The 7,397-nt window shown below is 41.0% G+C and overlaps 1 pseudogene; it reads right to left on the reverse strand.

The window, feature by feature from the left end:
- Nucleotides 1-2,204: 2,204 nt before the first annotated feature.
- Nucleotides 2,205-2,587, reverse strand: LOC104663882 (annotated as a pseudogene).
- Between the last annotated feature and the right edge of the window lie 4,810 nt (nucleotides 2,588-7,397).

Raw genomic sequence — 7,397 nt, forward strand, 5'->3', positions numbered from 1 at the left:
AATAATAAAACCTATTATGGAAATGATCATACATACACCAAAGTTGAAAAAAACAATAGAATAAATCTCCATATACCTACCACCCAGCTTCAGTGATTGTTTTAATATTTTGCCACCTCATTTCTCTACCCACTCTTTTCTGGATTGTTTTATAGCAAATCCAAGACAGTGTATTATTATTATTATTTTTTTTTTTTTTTTTTGAGGCGGAGTCCCACTCTGTCGCCCAGGCTGGAGTGCAGTGGCCGGATCTCAGCTCACTGTAAGCTCCGCCTCCCGGGTTTACGCCATTCTCCTGCCTCAGCCTCCTGAGTAGCTGGGACTACAGGCGCCCGCCACCTCGCCCGGCTAGTTTTTTGTATTTTCTTTTTAGTAGAGACAGGGTTTCACCGTGTTAGCCAGGATGGTCTCGATCTCCTGACCTCGTGATCCGCCCGTCTCGGCCTCCCAAAGTGCTGGGATTACAGGCTTGAGGCACCGCGCCCGGCCTATTATTTTTTTTAACACATTGAAATATCCTTTCATTGCAGCTCAAATTTTTGAAAACCAAAAAATCAAATTAATTATTATGCTCTAGCCAAAATACCTAATACTACCTAATGTTTTCTTTTTCTTCTTCTTTTTTTTTTTTTTTTTTTTTTTGACACAGGGTCTTATTCTGTCACCCAGGCCTCCTGGGCTCAAGTAGTCTTACTGCCTCAGCCCCTCAAGTACCTGAAACTACAGGCAAGCACTATGATGCCCAGCTAATTTTTTCAATATTTTGTAGAAGTGGGATCTTGCTGGTTGCCCAGGCTGGTCTCAAACTCTGGCTTCCAGCAATACTTCTCCCTCAGCCTCCCAAAGTGCTGAGATTATAGGTACAAGCCACTGTCCCAATGTTTCCTTTACATTCTTTCAAGTCACTTTACTTCAAATTCTTGATGTTGAATTTCATCTCACTGACTTCAGGCTTTTTTTTTTTTTTTTTTTTTTTTTTTTTGAGACAGAGTCTCGCTCTGTCACCCAGGCTGGAGTGCAGTGGCCAGATCTCGGCTCACTGCAAGCTGCGCCTCCCGGGTTTACGCCATTCTCCTGCCTCAGCCTCCCGAGTAGCTGGGACTACAGGCGCCCACCACCTCGCCCGGCTAGTTTTTTTGTCTTTTTTAGTAGAGACGGGGTTTCACCAGGTTAGCCAGGATGGTCTCGATCTCCTGACCTCGTGATCCGCCCATCTCGGGCTCCCAAAGTGCTGGGATTACAGGCTTGAACCACCGCACCTGGCGACTTCAGGCTTTTAAAACACATGGAATACTTGAGACCAATGGATGGTTCTTTGAGTCAAATCAAAAAGTAGAGCTAAAGTATACTGAAGTTACTCAAATACATTCAAACTATATAGATCCCTTATAAATTACTGGCATCAAGGTAGGAAGGAAAAGATACAAGAAGTAAAATGTATCACTCATCATAGGTCTTCAGAATTACTGGTATACAGTTTATCCTAACACAGAGCAGCTTTCTTAACCTGCTTCATACAATTACCAGCAAGAAAGAAAAGGACAAGAATAAGGTCCACAGCTGAATTGGCTTGGTCCTAATTCCCTATTCCAGTATACTCAGAAGGATCCCATCTATGATACATGCAGAAACTGCAGCCACATTTGAATGGTTCAATCTTGATTCATTCTGAATTCCCTAAAGCCCAGCACTTTCTCATTCTTAAAAGGTAGGTTATTACAGCCAAAAAGCAATTTTCATAATAAATCTACCTTTTGTATATTTGAGCATATGTGTTAAACAAGACAATATAAATCTCCAATTACAAAATCAATAAGAAAGGTAACTGTTCTTGCACTTGTGGGATGAACATGAAGATGTGGATGGGCCATGAACAGTCTGGCTGGGGGCTTTGAAGCAGTAAGTCTTGGAAGCCAGTAGACTGTAAAGCTGTCCAAGAGACCCAGAGCCCAACTCGAAAGTCCAGTCCTCCCGCAGCCACTGTCTTTCCCAAGACAAAGTCCAAAAAAGCTAATTAATACCTAACCCCAGCCTTATATCACACAAGAACAAATCTCTCCCTGGGCCCTGTGCAGGCCGGACCAGAAGAGCAAGGGTGAATCAGGACACTCCATTTATTGACCTCCTAATCTAACAAAATTAAGATCTCTACACAGTATTTTAAGAGGACCTTGACACTGTTCCTACTGCTATGCTCACTGAAGTCAGCTCACTTGTGTATCTGTAGCCTCTGCATCTGTTTTCTGGGAAGCTTAGAGGACTTCACATGCCCGTTTCCTTCATAGTCTTACAGCATTTGTGTTCATCATAGGATGCAGAGGGAAAAATCCATCAAGACCCACTAGCTTTTCCCAGCAGCCAATCCAATGACAGATCCAGTCCAGTTTGAGGACAGCAAGTTTTTCTCTAGGACTGCTGGGCAATGGATCATAGGAGCCCAGCCGCTCTACAAAACGGCCATCCTTTTGACACTTGTGAGCAGCCATGATGTGGTAGAAGGGCTGGTTGGTGCGGTCACCCAGGGCAAGGCAGATGGTTAAGTGGCCCCATTGCAGGGCTTGCAGAGGAGAGTAGTGAGGTGGACCATGGTGCTTGCCGGTGCGCGGCTCCTCGGAGCATCCTGCTACATGCACGGACAAGCTCTACAGCCTTAGCAGGGCAGAGGACTGACACAGAAGGCAGCTGCTGCAGGTGGACACTGGGCTGCACTGCCCAGCCATCCAAGCCTGAAAGCTTCAACCAGACAGCGTTTTTTGTTTGTTTGTTTGTTTGTTTGTTTGTTTGTTTGTTTGTTTGTTTGTTTTTTGAGAGGGAGTCTCACTCTGTCGCCCAGGCTGGAGTGCAGTGGTGCGATCTTGGCTCACTGCAAGCTCTGCCTCCCAGGTTCACGCCATTCTCCTGCCTCAGCCTCCCGAGTAGCTGGGACTACAAGAGCCCACCACCATGCCCAGCTGATTTTTTGTATTTTTTAGTAGAGACGGGGTTTCACTGTGTTAGCCAGGATGGTTTCGATCTCCTGACCTCGTGATCCGCACATCTCGGCCTCCCAAAGTGCTGGGATTATAGGCGTGAGCCACCACGCCCGGCGACAGTGTATTATTTTAACCATCATTACTGTTAGATTACATCTCTATCAATTGAAGATACTTTTTACATAACCATAATGCTGCTATCACACCTAACAAAATTAGCAAGAATATCATCTAACATCCAGGAAAATAAACATTTTTCTAATTGTCTCAAAAGTTTCTTTTTACAGTTAATTTCCTCGAATCAAGCTACAGACACGGTCCACATATTGCTGTTGATTGAATATGTCTCTTACATGTTTTTTTTAATCTAGAGAATTCTCCTTCCCCACCTTAGGTCATCTCTCCTGTAGAAAGTTTCACATTCTGAATTTGGCTGGTTGCTTCCTTGTAGTGCCATTTCACTTGTTCTCCTATTCCCCATATTTCTGAAGACTGGTAGTAAGCACTAGAGAAATTCAAGCTAGATTCAAGTTCAAGCTTTTTTAAGAATATAGGTGGTGCTGTGTACTTACTATTGTATCCCATCATGAGGTGCATGATATTGGAATACCTCACTTCTAATGACGCTAAGATTGATCAATGGGTTTAAGTGCTGTTAGCCTAGTTCATCCCACTTAGCTCTCCTCATTCTCCCTACTGGCTTTATAGCTAATGGTTTTAGCAGCATCAAGGATTGTTGCCTAGATGTGTTATTTCATTAGGGATAGCAAAATAGTGATAATTCTATTATTCCTTCTTCTTCTTCATTTTTGAAACAGGGTCTCACTCTGTTTCACTCCAGCCAGGCTGGTCTCACTCCAAACCAGGCTGAAGTGCAGTGGTGCAATCACAGCCCACTGCAGCCTCGACCTCCTGGCCTCAGGTGATCCTCCCACGTCAGCCTCCTGAGTAGCTCAGACTACAGGTGCATGCCACCACACCCAGCTCCTTTTTGTATTTTTTGTAGAGATGGGGTTTTGCCCAGACTGGTCTAGAACTCCTGGACTCAAGTGATCAGATCACCTCAGCCTCCCAAAGGGCTGGGATTACAGCTGTGAGCCACCACACCCAGCCTCCTCCATTTATTTTACAAAGAACTTTCCCTCCATCACCTTTTTACCACGAAATACACTTGGCACAATAAGGTAGTATAAATGCTTATTTCTTTGCTTATCAATTTTCAGAATAAGTTAGTGCCTTATCAACGTTCAGGAGCAACCAAAGAGTTGTTTTCTCAGTGTCACTTTGGCAATAATTGGTTTGTTTCAATCAATTACAGTCGTTATTCTTTTTTATTGTTCAAGTTGACACTTCTTCGCTAACGGAAGCCCATAGTGTTAGCTCCTACCTCCTTTTGACATGATTCCATTAATCTATAAAAGATTATACCTTTCTTGCTTTTTGGCAGAACAAAAATTCACATGTCCAACTTGCACAGGTCCTGCTCCAGACCTGGAACTGGCTATTTCTCTAAGGAACTGTGGTTCGTTTTGTGGAAAATGATATTTAGAGACCTTAATCTGGACATGTGATTGCTAAACACTACTGGGTTAGTCATTTCCAGGACTTTTCAATGGACAGAGTTAAGAAATACGTAAAGGATTGTCTGAGCTTCATCAGTGACAAAAAAAAGAAAGAAAGAAAGAAAGAAATACGTAAGGGGTTTCTGCTGTTGTTGTTTTAGAAAGGGAAAAGTAACTCATGAATTTATACTGATATATTTTATTTAAGTTTTAAGATTTTAGGGCTTTATTTAATATCTTTGGGTTTTATATGTACACATCTTTACTTTTATACTGAAAATTTGGTTCCTAAAGTTATTAACATAATTTCCATTTACTTTAACCTACATTATCATCTAATACTTTCAAAACAGCAATGCCAATATTATTACTGAAATAAGGCTTCTGAATACAAGTTAAGATTTTTTTTTTTTACAGTTCCTTTGGTCTTAAGGATATTATTCTCCTAGGGATAAACAGTCCAAATACTGGGATTAAAAGTCATTTGAAATAATTCTGTGTGTGTGTAATTGAGCACCACTTTGACATTCACCTAGATTTACTTATTACAATTTGTTTTCAATTTTTAAGTGTTGCTATTTTTTAATTTTCATGTTTAACTATGTGAAATATGTACAGGGCTCCAAAGCCAATTGTATAAAATGAGGTGCATTCTCAGAAGCCTCTTTCATGTCTGCCTCCTTCACCATATTTCCTGCCCCCATCTAGGTATCCATATTAAGTGATTTTTTGGTTTATCTTTTCATTATTTTATTCTTTTATAAAAATTCTTTATATATATTCATATTCTAAAATATATATTATAGGTAATATAATGTACATGTAAAATATTTTAAAATACGAATATATTTATAACATATATTTTAAATATATAAATATATTTATTTACATAAATACATTTAAATTTGATGTTTTAATTATTTATTTAAATATATTAAATATTTATAAATTATATATTTATATATTAAATATATATTTAAAATGTATTCTAATATATATTTAAAATAAGAAAACATATTCTTATATAGAGAATAGAATATATATATGTTCTCCCCTCTGTTACACAAAAGGAGACTACTATTAATGCTGTCCTACACTTGCAGGGTTTTTCTCACTTAACAATATATACTGGAAGCCACTCCATATAAATATATGAAGATATGCATCACATTTTTTTACAACTGTATAGTACCCTACTGTTTGGATTTACCATAGTTTATTCAGCTTGTCCCACTATTGGTGGACATTTGGTCATTTCCTACCTTTTTCTCTTACACATAATACATTAAAAGTCGTTGTGTCATATGAAAAAAGTGCACATTTTTATTACTTAGCTATGGTTGAACTAAAGGATCCCTATGGGAAGAACTATTCTCATTTTCTCATGAAAATGCCACTATTTGGAGAAATTAGAGAGGTGACAAAAGAATGGCAGCTGGCTTTTGGGAGGCAACAGCTCAGACTTTAGAATCAGTAAGACCTGAGTTCAAATCCTGACCCCACCATGTCCCAGCTGTAGGGTTCGAAGCAGGTGACCTTACCTTTCTCATCTTCAAGTACAGCAACTGTAAAATGGGGAATTATAGGACTAGCTACTTTGTGGTAATATTTTCTGTCAAGACTAAATGAGATATCCCACATACAGCCCTGACCACATAGTAAGTGCTTTGTAAATTTAACTATAATTTCCAGCATCATTTCTTTTTCTAATTTTTGAATCTTTCATCACAAAATGAGGAGGGCCCAGATGAATAAGGGGGCTGTTCTAAGCAAGGGAAAGGCAGACACCCCTGACATGCAATTGGGATCAACACCTCACCCCCATCAGCTGGCTGAAAAAGTTCAGGTAGGGAAGTAACAGGTCAATGGGTAAGTGTTCCCCAAAGAGAAATTACTCATTCTGCTCTTATTTTAGAAGTAGAAACACCACCATCACCGTCTTTATTCCTGCAGAAATAGGTCTAAATAAAGACTGACCTTGTGCTGCAGTTTCTTGGCTTGCAAAAATCACTGGTCATCTCCAGTCCTCCACCCCCCTTCCTTGGTTAACCAGTCAAAGCCAAAATCCTGGGTTAATGGGGGCAGCTGTCTGTCCCTGACTTAATTCCAGGCCAAGCCACACTCACTCAGAGCCCAGCAGATGCTGTTCACCCACAACCCTGACCTCAGAGCAGCTGTGAAGCCCCAGCTCAGGAACATGTAACTTTCCAAGAAAGAAAGTTGGTTCCTGCCAAGAAAGAACATCAAGTTGTCCCCTCAACTGACCTCCAGGAGTGCTGGCGTGCAGCCGTGATCATGAGGAGATGCTGGCCCAAGCCAAAGGAAAACGTGTTTCCATTGGTTCTCATGATCCTGCAAAATGCCTCTAGGGCTTTGAGCAGGGCCTTTGGAGCCTTCAAGGTCACCACACAATCAAGAAGCCACCATGGGCACAGCAGTGTCCCAGGCTCAGCAGTGCAACAAGAATATACTCATTCATACAGGGAAAGGGTCTTGTTGATTGAATCCCCAACATCAGGTGACCCCTAAGTAATTAGTCCAAGCTAGGTCTTACCAGCAATTTGTTGACAAAAGGATATGTGACCTAGCCTGACATGGCTGGGGAAGTCTGGGAAATATCCCCTCTACAAATGCTTATCTGAAATGGAAGCCACCATCTTGCTTCTTGACCGAAGTTGACGCTAACACATCCTGGAGGGCATGAGTGAAACTAAAGCCCTAGCTCTGGAGCCTGGAGCCGACCCACCTGTGGACTTCCTGTTGGCCCAAAAAATAAATTCCCTTAAAATTTTAGCCATTTTAAGGATTTCTGTTACTTAAAGTCAGGGGTCAGGGAGAGGAACAAAATAGAGTTCCCTGCCCT

Source organism: Rhinopithecus roxellana, chromosome 13 (genome assembly GCF_007565055.1).
Source record: "Rhinopithecus roxellana isolate Shanxi Qingling chromosome 13, ASM756505v1, whole genome shotgun sequence".
Taxonomy (NCBI): Eukaryota; Metazoa; Chordata; class Mammalia; order Primates; family Cercopithecidae; genus Rhinopithecus; species Rhinopithecus roxellana.